This window comes from Pongo abelii, chromosome 13 (assembly GCF_028885655.2).
Source record: "Pongo abelii isolate AG06213 chromosome 13, NHGRI_mPonAbe1-v2.0_pri, whole genome shotgun sequence".
NCBI classification, from domain to species: Eukaryota; Metazoa; Chordata; class Mammalia; order Primates; family Hominidae; genus Pongo; species Pongo abelii.
Genome location: NC_071998.2, coordinates 94149567 through 94172880, shown reverse-complemented (window position 1 = coordinate 94172880; position 23314 = coordinate 94149567).

Genomic DNA, 23314 nt, shown 5'->3' with positions numbered 1-23314 from the left:
AATCTCGGGTATTTCTTCATAACAGTGTGAGAACAGACTAACATGCATGCTATCTTAAGAAATGATACAGATTGATCCAATTTTTACCTAGTTTCACTCAATTGTAATACCTTGCAAAACTATGGTACAGTATCACAACGTGGATATTGACATTGATACAGTCAAGACACAGAACATTTCAATCAACGTGTGAGTCTTCCCTGTTGCTTTTTTGTGTATCAGGAGTTTTTACACTGACTGATAAATGAGTAATACTTGTTTCATAAAATGAATTTGGAAGTGTCTCTCGTCTTCCATTTTCTGGAAAATATTGTGTAGAATTGCTATTATTTAAAAAAAAAAAACTTTGATAGAATTCTCTAGTGAAATAATCTTGGCTGGGAGAATTTTTGTTAGGGAGGAGGCTAAATTATAAATTAAAATTCCTTAATACTTACATGACTATTCAAATTATTTCATTTTAGGTAAATTATTGTAGTTTTTTTTTAAAGATTGGTATATTATATCTAAGTGCCAAATTTATTTATGTGGAGTTGTGTCTTGATTTCCTATTTACCTTTGGAGGTTGGCGGTGTCTATTGTTATATATCTTACACTCATCATGTGGGTAATTTATCTTTTCTTTTTTTCATATTGTCAGAGATTTGTCAATGTTATTGATCCTTTCAGATAATCAGGAATATGTTTCAATTATTTTCTCTATTGTTTTACTCTTTTAAATGTTGTTGGTTTCTGCTTTAATCTTTGCTATTTATTTCCTTCTGCTTGTTTTGGGTTTATTGTGTTCCTTTTTGGCTAGGTTTTAATGTGGGAGTTTAGATTATTTGACTTGGAAGTTTTGCTTCTCTTCTAATGTGCTTATTTCATGCTATAAATTTCAATTTCAGCATTACTTTAACCTTGTCTCACACATTTTGATATGTTAACTTTTCATTTTTATTACTTTTGGGGCATTTTAAAATTTTCTTAAAGACTATCTTTTTGATCAATGGAATATTTAGAAGTATGCTATTTAGTTTCCAAATGTTTGGAAATTTTCAGGCTATATGAGGCTGTATGGTATATAGCCTATTGCTCCTAGACTACAAACCTGTACAGCATGTTACTACACTGAATACTATAAAGAACCGTAATACAATAGTAAGTATTTGTGTATCTAGAGAGATCTAATTGTAGGAAATGTACCATAATAATACAGTATAAAAGATAAAAACTGGCACACCTCTAAAAGGTGCTTACCATAAATGTAACTTACAGGACTGGAAGTTGCTCTGGGTGAGTTGGTGAGTGAGTGGTGAGTGAATGTGAGGGCCTAGGGCATTACTGTACACTACTGTAGGCTTTATAAACACTCTATACTTAGGCTACACTAAATTTATGAAAAGATTTGTCTTCAGTAATGAATTAACCTTAGTTTACTTTCTTTTTTTACTTTATGAAATTTTTATTTTTAAACTTCGTATTTTGTGATAATGCTTAGTTTAAAACACACATTATACAACTGTACAAAAAATTCCTATTTAATATTCTTATTCTGTAAGCTTATTTCTGCTTAAAGATAAGTTTATTTTAATTTTTACTCTTTCAACTTTTTGTTAAAAGCTAAGACGCAAGCACGTACATTAGCCTAGGCCTACAGGGGTTCAGGATCATCAGTATCACCATCTTCTACCTCCACATCTTGTCCTACTGGACAGTCTTCAGGGGCAGTAGCATACATGGAGTTGTCATATCCTATGATAACAATAACTTCTTCTGGAATGCCTCCTGAATGACATGCCTAAGGCTATTTAACTTTTTTTTTTTTTAACAAGTAGAAGGAGTACATTCTAACATAATGATAAACAGAATAGTATAATAAATACGTAAGCCAGTAAGATAGTTATTTCTTATCAGTTTCAAGTATTATGTAGTGTACATAATTGTATGGGTGATACTTTAATACAACTGGGAGCACAGTAGGTTGTTTATACCAGCATCACTAACGAACGTGTTTAATGCATTGCACTATGATGTTATGATGGCTACAATATCACTAGGCGATAGGAATTTTTAGTTCCATTATAATCTTATGGGACCACTGTCATTAATGCAGTCCATTGTTGCCTGACACATTTTTATGCAGTGCATGGGTATACATAATTTGTCATAATCAACTGGTTTGATATTTTCCCAATTTGAATAAAATATACATTGTACAAATATTACCTCCTTTTATGTCCCTCTACTTACCTTATTTATCATATAATCGCCTTAAATATTTTCTTTATATTATAAAATAATAATAATAATAAAACATGTGGTGCGACTTCTTTCTGGCCCTCACAGTTTATGATGAGAAATCCAATGTTGTTTGAATTTTTTTCTAGGTAAGATATCATTCCTCTCTCACTGTTTTCAAGCTATTTTATTTGTATTTAGTTTTCACAAGTGTGACTGTAATATGTCTTGCAGTGATTTTATTGTGTTTATCCTGTTTAAAATGAAGCTTCTTAAATCTACAGGTTTCTAATATACTTCCTCTAGGTCTAATATACTTCCTCTAAGTCTAATATACTTCCTCTAGGTCCTCTAGGTTTACAGTCTATTTTCTGCCTGTTCTCAGATTGAGTAATTTCTATTGTCCTATCTTCACTTATTTACTATTTTGTAGCCTCCATTCTGCTGTTCACACCTTTTGTTGAGTGTTTCATTTTGGTTAGTGTCTTTTTCAGTTTTGAAATTTCCATTTGATTCTTACTGATGTCATATTTCTCTATTGAGACAACATTTTATTGCTAAAAGTTTCTGTTTTTTAATTTGTTTCCATTATGTGCATATTTGCTTGTTGTAGCGTTTTTATGATGGCTGCTTGCCATAGTCTTAATGTTTGTGGTTCCCCAAAATTCATATGTTGAATGGATGGCTGATAGTACTTAGATGTGGAGCCTTTGGAAGTTGGTGAGATCATGAGGTTGGAGTGCACATGATGAGATTAGTGCCTTTGTGAAAGAGACCCCAGAGAGCTGCGTTGCCCATTCTGTTGTGTATGATGCAGTGTGCAAGTGCCATTTATTAGGAATAGAACATCTCCAGACACTGAATCTATCAATGTCATGATCTTGGACTTTGCAGCCTCCAGAATTATTAGAAGTAAATGTTTGTTGGTTAGAAGCCACTATAGCAAACTGAACTGACTACGATACTGCTTTAAAATCTTTGTCAGATAATTCTAACATCTCTTTCTTATCCACATTTTGGTGTCTTTTTTATTCAACTCACAATTTACTTCATTTCTGGTATGATAGATAATTTTTTATTCTGGATATTATGTTATAAAACTCTGCAACATATCCAAAATATTTGGTATTATTTGTTTTTCTCTGACACTGTTGTAGCAAAGGAAGTGGGAGAGTGCCACTTTATTAATGCTAGGTGTGGAATAAAAGTCCAGGTTTCCCACTCAGTCTCTGTTGACACCAGTGGGGGTAAGGGTTCTTCATTATTCAGTGCCAGAGTGGGAGTTCTGGCTTCCCACTAGACCTCCATGGATAATATCTTGACTGTGATGGGTGGGAATACCTTGTTACTTCTCTTCATATGGTCTTGTTGAGACCATGGGCATTGTCCTTGTTACTGCTTGATGATAGAAAGCTCTGACTCTACTAGGTCTCCTCTGAAACCCACCCAGCATGAAAGTAGAGGGGCACCTTCTTACTGCTGGATGAGGGTAGAAATCCAGGTTCCCCACATGGTCTTCATTGCATAGCCTTGTTACTGCCCAGTAAAGCTGAAAATTCAAGCTTCCTAATTAGGCCCTCTCCTACCCCACCCTAGCAAGTAAGTAGGCAACATATATCCTGGAAAGGGTCCAAGTTCAAGGTCCCCACTTGGTCTTTGCAGGCATTGGAAGGGTGGGGTCACATTTTTCTCTGCGGCATTGAGCAGGTGTATAGAAAATATCTAAAATGTTCCTGTCTTGCTAGATTGCCCCTTTCCTAGTCCTTTAGGGCTTTTGTGGGTTATTTTGTTTTGATGTTTTGGGAATTCTTAAGGTCTGTGTCTGGGCTATATGTGGCAAAATAAAAACCCAGGAAACTCTCCACTGTGTTGTTTCTTAGGTCCCATGGACCTTTGCTGTCAGCCTTCTTCCCAACTTTCAGAGCCTTACTATATTTGTTTTGTATATAATGTGCAGGGTTTTTGGTTTTATTTAGCATTGATGTTTGAGAAATCTATTTCCACTTTCTTGTAATGGAAGTTGATTGCTTTCTTTTTAAATAAAATGTTACTAATATGTAGATGTTTTTATATATGTTCTGAATTATTTAAGTGCACTTGCTCTTTACACTGATGTTAGCCTTTTTACAAACTTCAGATTCCTTTGTGGGTGTGCAGGTGTGTGTGTGTATGTGGACATGCTGATGAGAAATCAAATCCAAATTTCTGACAAAATGATATGCTGCTGTCCAAAGACTGTTGGATTAAAAAAAGTAGTTTAATTATAAGTGCACTAAAGTCTCAACTTTTCAAATACTAAAGCGATGACTGGAGAAATATCTCTTTGGGCAATATTCCTTTTGGACTGGGAGTTGGGATAATCTGAGTAAACCTTTTTCTTTTAAGTTCATTTTCACATTTTTCCTATTCTTTTCTTATGATGTAGAAACTCCATGTAAGGAACTTGTTTATTTGCTAGCTAATTGGATGCATCAGTTGGTACAAGGATATTGTCACTTATCTTTTAAGGAATCAATATATGGCTTATAGTGCATTATTATTTTATTATTATTTTTTTTTAGACAGAGTCTCACTCTGTCACCCTGGCTGGAGTGCAGTGGCACAATCTCGGCTCACTGCCAGCTCTGCCTCCCGAGTTCACGCCAGTCTCCTGCCTCAGCCTCCCAAGTAGCTGGGTCTACAGGTACCTGCCACCACGCCCAGCTAATTATTTTTTTGTATTTTTTTAGTAGAGACGGGGTTTCACCGTGTTAGCCAGGATGGTCTTGATCCCCTGACCTTGTGATCCGCCTGCCTCAGCCTCCCAAAGTGCTGGGAGTACAGGTGTGAGCCACACTGCCTGGCCTATAGTGCTTTTAATAAGAAAATACACTGAATACTTTTTGTTGTTATACGTTTGTGGTATTTTCAATATTTCATGCTAGAAAATTTCATTGGTTATATTTTTGACTTACAATTCTAATTCAAATAAATGTTTCTTGGGTTCTTTTTAAAGTTATTTGGTTAAAAAAATAGACATATGATCAATTTTTGAGTAATGCTAGTTTTTCAAAGGTGACATGTCTGTGCAATAATTAATGGCTTTATCATTTGATCATTAATTCATTCAAAAAGGCATTTACTGAGTAGCATGTATGCACTCACCATTAAGTTAAATATGAATAATTTATTGGGAATTACAAGTAAGTGTTCCCACTGTTAAAATATACAAAGTGGTCCATGACACCTTAAACACCATGGGAAATAATATCTGCCTAACCACAAGGTGTTAGGTTTTGTATATTTATTTAAGTGTGCACCTGAATAGTAGGTAAATGCTTGTTACCATGAAGTTTGACTTCAATTACTTTCTAAAAGGTGAATTTAGATAATGTTTCTTTTCTCTCTGCCGTGTATCTCATTTAAAAGAACGCTGTGTTCTGAACTTTACTGTTTACATGATTTTTAGGTGAAACAATGCTACTATTGACTTTTTCTCAAAAGATGCTTTTACATGTTTAATTATTTTAATGGATAATAAAATATGGTCTGATTGATTAGTAACAAGTATTTGTTGGTTCTTTTTATATATCAATCATTTTGCTAAATTCATTGATGTGTTTTCTCACTTAACTCTTGGAACCACTCCATAATATGGAACAATCTTACCTCACTTTTACAGAAAATACAGCAGATATCCATAGATTAAGCAAATTTACTAATGTTAAACAGCTAATAACTATTTTGAAATTATAACCTTTGTTTGTTTTATCCCAAAGTCTAACTGTTTGATACCATAATATACTGTCTAAGTGTCAATCTGAAGGATTAGCACAGGACTGTGTTAAGGCAGTTTCAAATTATTCACTCCAAAACAGGAATAAAGTTCTGGGATATTAGCCACAGTTATAGTTTGTCCTTCAGCACAGGTTAGAGTCTAATTTACCATGGGTCATGTAAAATATCTAGGAGTAGAAACCAACCTAGAGCTATAAAATAAAAAGTGACCTTTAAAATCCAATATTAGAGAAAAACAACTTTTGCCTCTGGAGGCTGTTGGAGGACAACATAGAGATAAGAAAGTTCACCCCTATTTCCTGATATACATATCACTTTTCTAGCAAGGGTAGCAGCAGTTAGAATTAAGGACTTAGAATAAATTTTCTACATTTCCGAGGCTTTTAAATAACCCTTAAACATCTCTCCCTTGGAATAAAAAAATAAACAAATCAACCAAAAACAAAATCCATTACTTTTTAACGCTGGTCACACAACAAAGAGGGTCAGTAGTTCCCTAATATGCTCTTTTTTTTTAATTTTTTTTCTGCGATCCCTCTACCCTTTGAAACAAAGCAAATCAAAACACTGGGTTTCAAGAATAAAACCCTTAGCATTATAAGACATCTAATTGGAATAAGATTTATTTTTAAATCTCTGTATGCTCTAAAAGCATACAGAGAAGCTGCTGCCTCTGCTTTAAGTTCTAATCAATTGACAAAATTAATGGCATTTTCCATGCAACCGTTGAAATAATTCAACAGAGGAACCAAGTTATCTCACTGACAACTTGTATTGTTCAGAACTGTCATATTGGTGAGTACTTGAAAATTATTGGAAGTATATATTTCAAGGATAAGTCTTGAAAATTTCAGTTTCAGAAAGTCTGGGTTGAAGCCTAGGAATGAGCATTTTTAACAAGCACAGCAACAATACAGGTGATAAAGAACTACACTTGGAGAGACATTGCACTAGGTCACGGAGTAGTCATATACTTTGACTGGCTAAGCATAGCCATATACGTGCAACATTTCAGTTTTTTTTTCAGTTGGAAGAAATTTCATGTTGTAGTCATAAAAACACATCAAGAGATGAGCTCTACTGCCTTCACCAAAATGATGTCAAGCTGGTCAAATTATTAAGTGAAATTGGCATAGTCTCATTTGATGTTTCTTATAACTGTGGATATGTCTAGATAGTACAGACAAGTGCAAGAAATTACCCTTCCCTTAAAACAGAACACTATTATAGAGCTATGCATATATGCTAACAATATATTCAGCATCTCTTCTGCTCTGTTACTTCAAGTAGGTGACAAATACTAAATCAATATGTTAAGATATTTTACTGAAAGCTGCCACCAGACAGACTGAGAAGAAACAGGAAGAGGCAAGAACTGGGTCCAAATAATATTTGTAAAATACTTGACTATTTTACAATTCCTTATAAAGCTCTTGTCTAAAATACCTGAATATAACACAGGACTTTATCACAATAAATTATTTGTTTCTAACTGAAATAGTGCCTGTTCATTTAACAATCAAAACTGTAACCATGCCCGCTGCAGTGGCTAACGCCTGTAATCCCAGCACTTTGTTAGGCCAAGGTAGGTGGATCACTTAAGGTCAGGAGTTTGAGACCAGCCTTAACAATGTGGTGAAACCTCGTCTCCATTGAAAATACACAAATTAGCCAGGAGTGGTGGTGTGTGCCTGTAGTCCTAGCTACTCAGGAGGCTGAGGCAGGAGAATCACTTGAACCTGGTAGGTGGCGGTTGCAGTGAGCAGAGATCACACCATTGTAGTCCAACTTGGGTGACAGAGCAAGACTCTGTCTCAAGAGGAAAAAAAAAACAAAAACCTGTAATCAGTCTTCTCTAGCTATCATCTAGCTATCATAGAAATTATAACTGATTTTATTGCAAAAATATTCTGATGTTTTAAAAAGTGACAACATTTTAAAAAGTGAAAATCTTTTTTTCTCTAATTCTTCTTCTTTTGTTGTTCTTGTATGTTTTGATTAAATATATTTGTTGGTTATGAAAATATAACGCAGAATACTTTGGGGGATTATTCATTGCAATGCATAATTTAAATAATATATTAGTCTAGTTTTAATTTTGTCCTGAAGGAAAAGTAACTTTTGACTGCTTTGTATGATAAGTCAAGGGAAAGTAAATACAGTTTTAATTCCTAGTTTGACAGTTGTTTTTTATATAATATCTTTCTTATTTTTCTCAACAATTCCATGAAGTGGGCATTATTACCATTTTTTTAGAAAATGAAATTGGAATTCATACAGAAAAAGTAAATTGCTCAACTAACTAGTTGTCTTATAACTAGTAAATGACAAAACTGAGATTTTATCCTAGGCCTGACTAATTCCTAATTTTATGGAATAGTAAATATTGTTCATATATCAGGTTGTTACATAAACACAGTGATGAACAGAGTATTTGCATATGTGGTAAGAAAAATAATATAAAATACTACATATAGTATGATATTTTAAAAGTATAATGTAGCTTATAAGCATAACATCAGTGTTTATTAAATATTATATTAATACAACATCTCATGGAACATGACATTTTATATTTATTAACTTTATTTTAGATTTTTTGAAATTGTAAATCAAACATTTCCATGCTTTATATTTTCTAGTGTGTGTCCTATGTTACACACACTCTCCTTTGGGTTCTAAAATTTGAAAAGAATATCTAGCATGTCATTCATATCAGTGCTTCCAAAAATGTAATGTGCATATGAATCACATAGGAATTATGACAGAATAAGGATTGTGTAAAAATACAGATAGTGATTCAGTAGTGTATATCTTGATATTCTTCATTTTTAACCAGCTTCCAAGTGATCTAATGCTTTAATTCTCTGAAACACACAGGATAATTAGGATTTAGGCCACATGAACATACTAATAGGTAAAGGGAAATAGCATTGGCTTGCAATTTTTATTGACTTTTTTTGAATAATGATAACACATCAAATATTGATAAATTCACACATTTAAATATACAAAAAACCTCAGACCCTGCATTGCCACTCCTCAGTATAGAGCATGGAGAAACTTAATGTAGCTGCAAAGGTTTTTAGAGCAATATTTTTTGTATTTGCAAACATCTAGAAATAACCCAAAGTTGATAAACATAGCACCATATTTCATTAATTAATACATTAATAATTGTTGTTTTTTTCTTTTTCAACTTTTATTTTAGATTCTGGGTCTATATGTGCAGATATTGGGATATTAGGCCTTGAGGATTACAAAGGTATATTGTATGATGCTGGGGTTTGAAGTACGATTGAACCTGTCACCAAGGAAATACATATAGTAACCAATAGGTAGTTTTTTAAGATTTTTAACCCTCGACCTCCTCCTTCCCTGCCCCCTTTTGATTCCCCAGTGTGTATTGTTCCTATATTTATGTCCATGTATACCCAATGGTATAAGAGATAATATGTGGTATTTAGTTTTCTGTTTCTGTGTTAGTTTGCTTGGGTTAATGGCCTACAGCTACATCCGTGTTGTTGCCAAAGAAATATTTTTTATGGTAGTGTAGTATTCCGTAGTGTAGTGTCTATGTATCACATTGTCTTTATTCAATCCGCCATTGTTGGGTACCTGGTTTGATTCCATGTCTTTGCTATTGTGAATAGCGCTTTAGTGAACATAGGTTGTGTGTCTTTTTTTTTTTTTTTTTTTTTTTGAGACAGAATTTCTCTCTGTCACCCAGGCTGGAATGTGGTGGTAAAAACATGGCTCACTTCAGTGTCAACTTCCTAGGCTCAAGAAATTCTCCTGCCTCAGTCTCCCAAGTAGATGGGACTACAAGCACGTGCCACCAAACCCGGTTATTTTTTAAATTTTTTTGTAGAGATGGTGTCTTGCTATGTTGTCCAGGCTGGTCTCAAACTCCTGGCCTCAAGCAACCATCCTGTCTTAGCTTTCCAAAGTGTTGTGATTATAGGTGTGAGCCACCATGCTTGGCTGCCTGTGTCTTTCGGTAGTACTATATATTTTCCTTTGGGTATATACCCAGTAATTGGAATGCGGGGTTAAATGGTAGTTTAACTCATAATTCTTTAAGAACTCTCCAAAAGACCCTCTACAGTGGCTGAGCTAATTTATTTTCCCACCAACAGTGTATAAGCATTCCTTTTCTCTGCAGCCTCACCAACATCTGTATTTTTAACTTTTTAACAAAACCATTCGGACGGATGTGAGATGGAATTTCGTGGTGGCTTTGGTTTGCATTTTTCTGATGCTTAGTGGTGAACATTTTTTCTTGTGTTTCTTGGCCACTTGAATGTCTTGTGAGAAGTGTCTGTTCATGTCCATTGCCCACTTTTTAATGGGATTGTTTTTTGCTTGTTGATTTATGTTGCTTGTAGATTCTGGATATCAGGTCTTTGTCAGATTCATAGTTTCTGAATATTTTTGCCAATTCTGTGGGTTGTCTGTTTACTCCACTGATAGTTTCCCTTGCAGTGCAGAAACTCTTTATTTTAATTAGGTCCTACTTAGCAATTTTTCTGTTTAGTCGGTGTTTAGTTTGTGTTTAGTGTTTAGTTTGTGTTTTGTGTTAAGTAGATCCTACTTAACAATTTTTGTGTTTGTTGCACTTGTTTTTGAGGACTCAGCCATCAATTCTTTGCCAAGGGCAATATCGAGAAGGGTATTTCTTAGGTTTTCTTCTGGGATTTTTATAGCTTGATGTCTTACATTTAAGTTTTTAATCCATTTTGAGTTAATTTTTGTATATGGTAATAAGTAGGAGTCCAGTTTCATTCTTCTGTAGCAGAGTTAATTGAATATACTAAATGTAGTATATTAAATCAAAGGTTTATGCAATAGTATTAATGTGTAATAACTTGCATCTTTCAACCTTGACACGTCACAAAAATATTTAGCAAACAAGCAAATTACAGAATACATATATTAAAAGATAAATATAAAAATAATGATACATTTACAACTGAGCACTATGTTGACTTGTAAATAGGTAGAGTGGATTGCCATTAATCACAGTATTTAATATTCTATGAATTTTCCTATAATGAATTGGCAATTAGTGAAACACTGCTCCTAGTGGGCCTATAAGGTTAGGCTCTATGAACCTCTGGTCACAGCATTTCGTCAACTAATCAATATATAACCTTGTTTTATGTGTTTGATTTAATTGTTTAACATTGAACTCACAGTCAACAATACTATAACTCATGCAGGAAGGAAACTTAACTAACACCCATATGCTTAGGAACACTAAACAGCACTTTAACATTATGCTTGGGGCCCTTTTAAACAGCAAAATCACCAATAGTAAAGCCCCACACAAATATGTAAAACTTGGCACGAAATAGGTTGTGAAATGGACACCTGTTTACAGCATGAGAGCCAAAACAAGAATGCAGAACATTTGCTTGTTCAACATCACCTGGGAACATGTGTGCCAGGCGACTCAAATTTGTCACTCTCTGTGTGTGTCTGCAGTTGACCACAAAAGTGAACTGACATTTGGATTTAGAGATTACAAATAAAATTTAGTATGTAGGCAAATTTGCAAATGTGGAATCTGAGAGTAATGAAGATCCATTATATATGTAAAACTATTAAGGAATGCAAGGGAATAGTTATTAGACAGAGAAGTCTTTGCGTCTAGGAGATTGCGAGATCTAGAAAGGCATCCAAGGGTCATTGATTCCTGGCAACACACTTTTTATAAAGCTAGGGGGTGTGTTTATTATTTAAACTGTGGGAATATATACAGTCTTCCATACATATGGAAGTGTCATAATAAAAAAACATAAACACTGTATGCAGAAAAAGGTATGATACTTCTCTGCAGTTTCTTTTCATTTCCAAATAGTTAAAATTATTTTCATTATTGAAGTAAAAACCATTTCTAAGGTGGGGCGTGGTGGCTCATTCCTGTAATCCTAGCACTTTGGGAGGCTGAGGCAGGTGGATTGCCTGAGTTCAGGAGTTTGAGATCATCCTAGGCAACATGGTGAAACCCTGTCTCTACTAAAATACAAAAAATTAGCTGGGAGTGGTGGCGTGTGCCTGTAGTCCCAGCTACTTGGGAGGCTGAGGCAGGAGAATCGCTTGAACCTGGGAGGCGGAGGTTGCAGTGAGCCAAGATTGCACCACTGCACTCCAGCCTGGGTGACAGAGCAAGACTCTCCGTCTTAAATAATAATAATAATAATAATTCTATTTCCATTTGTATTTTTGGTCCACTTTATATAAAGATATAAAGATATTTTAACTGTCTAATTCATCCGCAATATAATTTAGATATTAAGTTTTATTTGCAACCTGACAAGCCCTTCCTCCAACATGTTCTGTGAAATGCCCCTTCATTTTCCTATTAAATTATAATGCTTCATTTACTAGTCTTAAAGTCCTAGTATATGTTCTAGATGTTTTGCTTTTGTGTTCTCTCTTTCCAGCACACATTTACACTTGTTTTAATCTTTCAGGTTTATAGTTTTTAATAAATGGTAATCTTATTCCCACTATTCTAGTCTAATTGTTTCTCCTCTAGAAAATATTTTCTAATTTGCTTTATAACTACATTTCTGTGTCTATGTAAAACTAAGAAAAAAATCTGTCAACTAAACTATGACATTCTATTGATTGTATAACACAGTCCAATTTTAGAGTTCATAATGTATAAAAAGTTGAACACCATAAAAATATTTTCTCTGTGAACTTTAGAACATGTTGAGTTCTGAAATATATTCCATTGAATAATCCATAGATGTGCATGAAACCTAAAATTTCATTTTACAGGAACAATATTTTAACACATTTTAGGCTTCCTACTTTGAAATATAGTACATGACTCTATATATTTTAGTCTTTGATAACTCTCATTAAATTTTCTTAGAAACTCATCTAGATATAGCATATTTTATTAAGGTTATTCCTGTTGTATACATATATTGGTCGGTCTATCTCTCTATCTATCCATCTATCTATCTATCTATCCATAGCCCTCACTCAATACTTCCAAGGATTTGTGTATTTTTATTATATTTTTCAATCTAGTTTTTGTTGGTGGATAAGGATGCCATTGATTTTCTAATTTTATCTTAACACATTCCAATTGCTTGGACTGATTTTGTAACTCTATTATGCTTCTCTAGATTCTTTTGAGTTTTATAAGTTTATGATGCTATTTTCTACCAATAATGTAATCTCATATCTTTCCTACATTTATGATTTTTATTTTTATTTTGTGGCCTAGTGCATTTATTACCAGATAAATTTATTTAGACTTATCCCTCTCAGAATGATTAGTTATTTTCAGGTGTTTATCAAATCAAATGCTGGTACATTCTAACATATAGTAATACGTTCACTTAGAATTATCAACAAGGAGAGATGGTGTATTTTTAACTAATGGTTTGCATTCTCTTGTTCAAGTCTATAATCATAGAAGATATACTTATGCAAGATATAGACTGTCATTTTTGGAAATTTATTGCCCAAATTGTTATAGAGTTGGAAGAATGCCTAAGAAATCTTGGCATTATTTTCCAACCACAATTACTAATTTACCATCATCTTTGTTTCTTTATAATCACCCATCAAATAATGAGTACCTCCAAAAATTGAATAAAGAATAGTGGCATGGAATCAGAAAGTTTTGTACTTATTTTAGGGACTTGAATCTTCTTCATTGGTGACATTTTTACTAGGTGGAAAAAATTTCTCTAATATCAGGTTATTTACATGGCTAGGAATTTTATATTCAAAAGTGAGTTTTGGCCAGGCGTGGGGGCTCACACCTGTAATCCCAGCATTTTGGGAGGCCGAGGCAGGCAGGCAGGCAAATCACCTGAGGTCAGGAGTTTGAGACCAGCCTGGCCAACATGGTGAAACCCTGTCTCTACTGAAAATTCAAAAAATTAGCTGGGCGTGGTGGATCACCTGCAGTCCCAGCTACTCGGGGGGCTGAGACAAGAGAATCGCTTGAACCCAGGAGGCGGAGGTTGCAGCGAGCTGAGATCGCGCCATTGCACTCCAGCCTGGGAAACAGAGTGACTCCATCTGAAAAAAAGAAGGGGGGGGTGGAGGTCATTTCAATAAGAAAAAAGGAACAGCTAAGTAGATAGGCCAAAATTCTGAGTGAAATTCTTAACTTGATTTTGAAATTTATACACACCTGCACATCCTCTCTGACATGCTGTGTCAAAATAATCATCACACATTTATTTTTTAAACTTCTATACAATTTTTATTTTGTTTTGTCACCTAAAATTTGAAGTCGAGAATGAATTCTGAGCTAGAATCCACTAAAAGAAAAATAATGAAAGGACCTTCAGTAACACTCATCATTAGATTGCCCAATATCTATGACAATGGGAAAATACATTTAGAAGTTGAAACACTTAAAAAAAAAAAAAAGGTTTATACCATACTGATGTGCTTGTTTTTAATAAAATATAGTTTAGTGTTATTTGTGGAATTCTTTTTTGTTTGTACTTCTTTTATTCTGAAAAAAATCTTTTATATTTTGAATGAGATTATATTTTTCAGAGATTTTAATATGGATTATCTATGTTGCCCATATATAAATGTACTTAAATAACATTTTCCTGAAAGCACAAGACCCTGATTCCTTGATTTTTGTTTTCAGCTAGTAACCTACCATTCCTTGATGTTCTGCAAAGGAACTTATGCTTCTAAATCAAATTTCTCAGTTTCTTCTTTAGCAGTTGTGATTGTCCTCTGGTAGAATTTGTGTGTTCCTTCAATGTATTTGATATTGTAATATTCCAGAAGAACAAGAGTGTCACAGGATCCTTCAGATGTCACTCTTCCAGCCAGAAATCTCTGGCCAGTGGTGCTGTTCCCCGAGTTGCTCAGGCCCACTGGGCTTATTCCACCTACTGGCCCTGGTAGCCTGTGCTTGGCTCTTGCTACTAGCCTGGATCCCATGCCTGCCAAGGGTGACCCAGACATGAGTGGTGAGGGGTCCATGAGCAAGCGAGCATGGGGTCTGGCCACTGTGTACAGCCAGGCATGCTAGCTGCAGTCGGGTGGGTAGCTCTAGGTGCCAACATGGGTGCCAGCTCCCTGTGAGGCTACGGCTAGACCTGGCATACCAGAGGCAGCTTCCATTATGGGCACCAGGGAACGTGGTAGTGCCCGGATCTTGGAGACACCAGGAACCACAGAGCCCCAGATTGGGTGTCATAGCCCTAGCTTGGGTAACTCCTAGGTCTGGGCTCCCTGAAGGGCCATGACGCTTCTCTCCTTCTGTCTTTTCCTGAAACTTGGTAAGTGGAGGGCATGTTTCAGCCCTGTTTCTATTACAGCTCTTTCAGCCCTGCCATTTCATGGGTCCCAGGTTCTTGTCCTGCATCCAGGAAGAATGAGGTACATGGACAACTGGAGGGTGAGCAAGGCAGAGAGGTACTTTATTGAGCAACAGAACAGCTTTCACGAGACCCAAAGTGGGTAGCTCCTTTCCGCAGGCAGGTTGTCCCATCGCGTCTGCAGCCCTCAATGGAGAGAAGACCTGAGGTAGGGAGCTCCTATCCCCAGGCAGGTCATCCTGTCGAGTCTGCAGCCTTCAGCAGAGAGGAAACCCGGAGTGGGTAGCTACTATCTGTAGGCAGGTCATCCCGACGTCTGCCCAAGCCTCGTATGAGTCTGTGGTTTTTATGGGCTCAGAAGGGAGGATGTATGTGCTGAATGTTCTATGGGCAGTCATGGGCTGGCCCTAAAAAAGCATGATAAGTTCTCATTACAGCCACAGACTCCACCTGGAACTGACAGCCCAGCCTCTAGGTTTCAAGCCATCCCTGGCCTGAAGGTGGGGCTTCACCGGGGATCAGCCCCTTTCTACCCAGGAGCCTGTCTGCCTCCTGATGCCATTTATATGTCATCCATGATGCCCAGACTGTTCATGACAAGGGTCACCTGCAGGCCTGCACCAAGCCACCCTGAGGTCCCCTTTGCCCTCCCTCTCATGCTCATTGGCACTGAATGTCCAGAAGGGGCCAAGGAAGCAGGGGGCTGTTGTGTCAGCACACCCAGCTGGGTTGTGACAGCACCCAGGCTTGGCCTCAACTTTGCTCCAAAATCAGAGCTGGCCCTGGGAGTGGGGAGGGTCCAGGCAGTGCAAGCAGGCACTTTGGAGCCAGCAGGGGTGCTTTCCAGACCCGCAAGAGTGCAGGGATGCCTGAGTTGACAGCTGCAGCTGTGAGGCTGCAGCTGCGCTAGCAGGGTGGGGTTCCTGCCCCACCAACTAAGAAAGGGGCAGAATTCCCACCTGTTCCCAGCTCCCACTGACTCCATGCAGGACGCAGCGCTGGCCACTCTTCCCCCACTGCAGCCGGCATCTTCACAGTGGATGTGCCAGATGGGCCGCCACTGCCATAAAGAGGACATATACTATTACCAAAACACCAGCCTTATATTCACAAAATTTAGGAAGCACAATCATGTAGCTAGAATCAAATATGACAACTATAGTTGCTTATACATAGAGATCAACTTTCTCATAAAATGGAATTTACCAAGCAAACAGTATTGTCCTATAAAAAAATATACTATAAACTAGTTTTACTTTTTATTGGTGGCTTCATAATAATTGGTGGAAAGGTAGAGAAAATAGAAGCTGGGTGCTAGAAGACTTTCTTCTTTTTAAATTTCAGCCAAATACCTGTCAATGGTGACTAGTTGTCTGGAGTTTATAACCTGTGAAATTAAAAGTAAATTGAGTTTGGGAATTGGGGAACTGAACCGTTTAAAGTTTTAGAAAAATATGCATGCATTATTTTTATTTATAGCTATTCTACCTGTTAGAAGCAGTTGTACCAGTATGAATTGGACTTTGTCATTTTACCTTAACCAGACTAAGCCCAGCTTTATCAGTTAGCAGAATTGCTTAGCTCTTTTGGGCCTTCATTCTTTGTGTTACTATCTTTCTAGCCTAAAGACAGAGTATCAGGCCATTTGTTCTCTCAAGGACAAATCAAACTCTTTCTTTTTATGTGTTAATTATAGCATTATTTATTCAATAAAAATGATATAAATCAAATGTTTTAAAATAGGAATAGAATAAATGACACATCAATGTAGCTATCAAATGACCTATATCAAATGAGTATATATTTCAAATATCAGAAAATAAACACATCAAAGTGTTTTTAGTAGTTATTGTGTGGTAGTGAGATTGGACAGATAGAACCAAGAAAGACTTTCCTTTTCTTTTTTCCTTTATGAATCTGGATACTGTACGTATATCTTAATAAAATACATGCTATTAAATGTGATTGTTTAATTAAAACATTATTAAAATGAAAAAACATAAATGTAAAAGCTCAATTAGAGAAGCTTTATGTCATCTTTATGGTGTTTCCATGGACTTCTGTCCTCAAAACTTTCTCATGGCCCCAAAATGATGCATCTGTTAGTCTTTCCAGTCATTTTTCCCTCAAATAAAAATAAAACCACAAACAAGCAAACAGTAAGCATGTGTTTCCATTCATACCTTCATTTTTCATAGCTTTTTTATTCCCTGGCATTCAATTAGCCTTCATAATTGCAGAATAAAAGGTTTTTGATTATTTTCCTGTTGCATTTAAAATTTATTGAATTATACCTCAAAATGGTTGAGAAATCAAATAAAGTGGAAAGAAGACTCTAGGTATCAGATATTCTACCTATCATGATTGATAACATAAGGAAAGTTTATTAGTAAAAGATTTACCAGTTGAAAGTAATCCCTATCTTAGTGCCCTGAAAAAAATTATAGGCACTGAAATCTTCCTAAATAGAATAAGAATGATTAATATTCAAGAGCTTTTCTCTATATATGTGGGCGGAGTTTTCTAGGTAGCTTGAAGTGTTAAAGTCTAAGACCAACATGATCGGATTTGCCTATAGGTCATTGACCAATGGAATAGTAGCCTTGTTCTGACTTAGGACTTTGTCTAAATGAAGCTGATTTATTAGCTTGACAAGTTTTAAGTGGTCTTCAAAATTTATAATTAATCCCACCAGCAGCTACTTGCAGTTATATGTATAAATAATCTCATTCTAAATAGTTCTCTTCTAAGTCCTGGTAGATTTTCTAAGGGTCTGCAGAGATAAGAAAACTTCTTAAGCAAGGAAGAGTCACTGAGAGGGGAAATAGAAACAGAGTGTCAAATAAAAAGATGGATTGGCCTGCTTGATTCTGGCCTCTTTTAATCTTACCAAGTTATTAGAAATAATTGAAATTTGCTTTAGTAACCCTTATTAATATTCTCCCCTTCTGCTCCATTCTCTCAAAATTCATCCTAACGAACATGTTCCATTTATCAATCTACAAAGACATTATTCCTTTTTGGAAGCAGAAGTCCAAAGTTATGTAATATGTTTTTTCTTAATTTTGTTTAATACTTATTAAGGACAAAACTAGTGTGCCATGAATTAGATGATAGGGAAGAAGTGAGGAGCTGAACTTGTACTTGAAAATAATTTAATTTCGAGTCATGATACTAATGACTTTTAGTGGTTATAGTTTTGCTGGTTTGTTTGACTATCAAATTTTACTTCCTCCTATGACAACACAGCTCTTAAAATCAGGAATTTTAATGATTTGTGCCCTTCTATAATTTACTTTCTGGGTAAACAGTTTCCAAACAATTATTTCTAGCTGTGAAAAGAGGAGACTTGATAATAGATTTTTATAAGATTTCTGAAGATTTAAAAACCCTTTAAAATAATGCTTCTGCAAACATAGGTTTTATAATAAATTTAAAGCTTTTCTAAAATGACACTGAATTAGTAGAGAATGACAAAGTAAGAATAATGACAAGGAAGAGCATGTACCACTTTATGGTGTTTAAAAATGTTGATAAAAACAGTTATTTAAAAATACCTTTGTGGTCATGATTTGACACCTGGTTAATTTATCTTTGAATTATAGGAATGAATGATGATGACTTAACATGGGTTATCATTAATCTTTTAACTTAACGGATGTTGCCTTGTAGTTTTAAAACCAATTCCAGATCATTTTCTCTGAAGCGATAGATACAGTTTGAAATTAATGAGTTGTCCAATAGGTAGATAATATATGACCTATTTGTGGACACCAGGGGAAATGTAAATTTTTGTCCTTAAAGAAGACCTGATTTTAAAAGGCTGTATTTTAAAATTTGACATTAGCTGGAGTTGGTTGGCATATACAAAAACTAATCTTAGATAAAAAGTTTAATATGTATAATTGCTTAAATAATGATATCTGAATGGAAATTTATAGTTTGCAAGGTACTTTCTCATACATTATATTTAACTCTCACTATAACATGGTACAGTAAGTGTCAGCAATATCACGTAAATTTAGAGATGAGTAAAATGAGACTCACAAATGTTAAATGACTTCCAAAACACAGATAGATCGGTCTCAGATAATTAATTCAAACAACTATGATGTGGTTTGGTTCTGTGTCCCCACCCAAATCTCACCTTGAATTGTAATAATCCCCATGTGTCATGGGAGGCACCCAGTGGGAGGTAACTGAATCATGAGGTTAGGTTTTTCCCATGCTGTTCTTATGATAGAGAATAAGTCTTATGAGATCTGCTGGTTGTATAAAGGGGAGTTCCCTGGACATGCCCTCTTGCCTGCTGACATGTAAGAAATGACTTTGTTCTTCTTTTGCCTTCTGTCATGATTGTGAGACCTCCCCAGCCATGTGGAACTGTGTGTCCATTAAACCTCTTTCCTTTTTAAATTAGTCAGTCTTGGGTATGTCTTTATTAGCAGCATGACAATGGACTAATACAGTAAATTGGTAGTGGTAGAATGGGGTGCTACTGTTAAGAAATCTGAAAATATGGAAGCAACTTTGGAACTGGGTAACAGGCAGAGGTTAGAACAGTTTGGAGAGCCCAGAAGAAGATAGGAAGATGTGGAGAAGTGTGGAACTTGTTAGAGACTTGTTAAATGGTTTTGGCCAAAATGCTGATAGTGATATGGACAGTGAAGTCCAGGTTGAGGTGTTCTCGGTTGGAGATAAGGAACTTGTTTGGAACTGGAGCAAAGGTGACCCTTGTAATGCTTTAGCAAAGAGACTGGCTGCATTTTGCCCTTGCCCTAGAGATTTGTAGAATTTTGAACTTGAGTGAGATAATTTAGATTATCTGGTGGAAGAAACTTCTAAGCAGCAAAACATTCAATAAGTAACTTGGGTGCTATTAAAAGCATTCAGTTTTATGTATTTGCAAACATCTGGTTTGGAAGTTATGTTTAAAAGAACAGCAGGACATCAAAGTTAAGAAAATTTTCAGCCTGATGATATGATAGAAAAGAAAAACCCATTTTCTGAGGAGAAATTCAAGCCACCTACAGAAATTTGTATAGGTAATGAGGAGCCAAATATTAATTGCTAAGACAATGGGGAAAATTTCTCCAGGGCATGTCAGAGACCTTCATGGCAGCCCCTCTCATCACAGGCCCGGAGGCCTAGGAGGAAAAAATGATTTTGTGGAATGGGCACAGGAACCCCCTGCTCTGTGCAGTCTAGAGACTTGGTGCCCTCTTTCCCAGCCACTCCAGCTGTGGCTAAAAGGGGCCAAGGTACAGCTCAGGCTGTGGCTTCCATGGGTGCAAGCCTCAAGCATTGGCAGCTTCTACATGGTGTTGGCTTGGGAGTATGTAGAAGTCAAGAATTGAGGTTTGCAAACTTTCGCCTAGATTTCAGAGGATGTATGAAAACACCTAGATGTCCAGGCAGAAGTTTCCTGCAGGGCTGGAGCCCTCATGGAGAACCTCTGCTAGGGCAGTGTGGAAGGAAAATGTAGGATTCATGCAATAATTCCTAAGACCAAATATCTACAAATCTATATCTATTCCAAGTCACTTGCTCATTCCCTGTTTTCTCTAGGTCCCAAGATCTGAATCCCATCTAACAATATTGATTGAGCCTCAATAACATCAACAAAATGATTTTATATTCTGCATTATGTTTTACTATGGTTCACTTTTTTATTGTGATTGGAACACTTAACCTGAGATCAACTTTCTTAACAAAACTTTAAGTGTGCAATATGGCATTTTTAACTAACAGTGTTATATAGCAGGTCTCCATAACTTATTAATCTTGTATAACTGAAACTTTATACCCCTTGAATAGCAACTCCTCATTCCCCTCTGTCTTCAGCCTAGCAACTACCATTCTGCTATCTGATTCTATGAGTTGACTATTGTAGATACCTCACAAAACTTGGATCATACAGTATTTGTCCTTCTGTGACAGCTATTTCACTTAGCATAATGTCTTCAAGATTCATCCATGATGTTGCATTGGCATATGACAGATTTCCTTTCTTTTTAAAGCTGAATAACAGTCAACTACATGTCTATACCACATTTTCTTTATCCATTAATCCATCAGTAGACATTTAAGTTGACTCCACATCTTGCCTATTGTGAATAATGATGCAGTGAACATAGGAGTGTAATTATCTCTTCAAGACCTTATTTTATTTTTGTGGATATATGCCTTGAAGTGGGATTGCTGGATAATAGGGTAGTTCTATTTTTAATTTTTTGTGGAAACTTTGTACTGTTTTCTTTAATGCCAGCACTATTTTATACTCCTAACAGTCAGTATTCAAGTGTTCTATTTTCTTTATATTCTCACCAACACTTATTATTTTCTGGTTTTGTTTTGTTCTATTCTAATTTTTGAGGAAGACTCTCCTAACAGGTATGAGATGATATCTCAGTATTATTTTGCTTTGTAATTCTCTGATAATCAGTGATGATGAGAAACCTTTCAAATAAATGATTGTCAGTTGTAGCCTTCTTTTGAGAAATGTCTCTTCAAGTCCTTTGCAGATTTTTTTTTTGCAGACGAAGTCCTTGCTCTGTCACCCAGGCTGGAGTGCAGTGGCATGATCACAGCCCACTGCAGCTTGGACCTCCCAGGCTGAAGCAATCCTCCTGCCTTTGCCTCCCAAGTAGCTGGAACCATAGACATGCAGGACCTGGTATTTTCTTTCTTTTCTTTTTTTCTTCTTTCTCTGTAGAGAGCAGGTCTCACTATGGTTCTCAAGCTCGTTTCTAACTCTTGGGCTCAAGCGATCCTCCTGCCTCAGCTTCCCAAAAGGCTGGGATTACAGACATGAACCACTGTGCCTGGCCCTTTGCAGATTTTTTAATCAGGTTATGTTTTTTTCTTATTGTAAAAGTTTGTTACATATTTTGGATATTAACACCAGACTATCAGATAGATTGCAAATTTCCCCTCCCATTCTGTAGGTTGTCTCTTCACTCTGTTGATTTTTAAATTTGCCATGTAGAAGCTTTTTTGTTTGCTACAGCTCTATTTGTTTATTTTTCCTTTGGCGTGTGATTTTAGTATCATAGCAAATAAATCATTGCCTAGACCAATGTCAGAAAGCTATTTACCTTGTGTTTTCTCTAATAATTTACATTACCAGGTTGTACATTTAAATCTTTAATTCTTTGAGTTGACTTTTGTGTGTGGTGTGTTAAGTGTCCAATTTCACTCTTTTGCATGCAGATACTCAACTTCATTCTGGTGACACCAATATATAATACATTAGTCCCTTTTACTTCAAAATCAAAATAACTCCAGTCTTGCTGGAATTTCTTCAGCTACCTTCTTCCTATATCTTTGTTATTCTCTTTTATCATCTGAGTTTCAGAAGGCTCAGAACAGGTGGGGAAAGCAGGCCTTTTCACAAATTCAAGTTGATAGCCTGTGTTAGCTTCTCTTGCTGACTGCTGTCCTGAAAGCCTGCCTTAGCTTTTCTTGCTGACTTCCTGCGTTGAAGGACAAGGTTTTGTACTTTAAAAGCCCCAGGAATGTACTCATTGAATGAAATCATTGAATTTAGGATTATTCTGATCTAGAGGTCATCTAAAGATCTATATATTACATATATATGTATATGTAATGTGTATATATCATATATACATATATACGTATATATGTATATATGTAATATATAAATATGTATATCATATTTATATATGATATACATACATAAAATGTATATACATATATATGTATATATGTTATATATATAAATATGTATATCATGTATGTATAGTATGTATGTGTATGTGTATATATATATATATGGGGGGATGTAGGGAGAGATAAAGAGCAGAAACTATATATGTATGAAGAAACTGTACAATACATAAGGCTATACTATCTATCTATAAGTAAAGTTTGTGGCTAGAGATAGTTTAGCCAAAAAATCCAAAAAAGTCAATGTCTATGATTGAATGGAAATTAAGACAGGAGACACAAGGCTCCTAGCAGGAGACTTT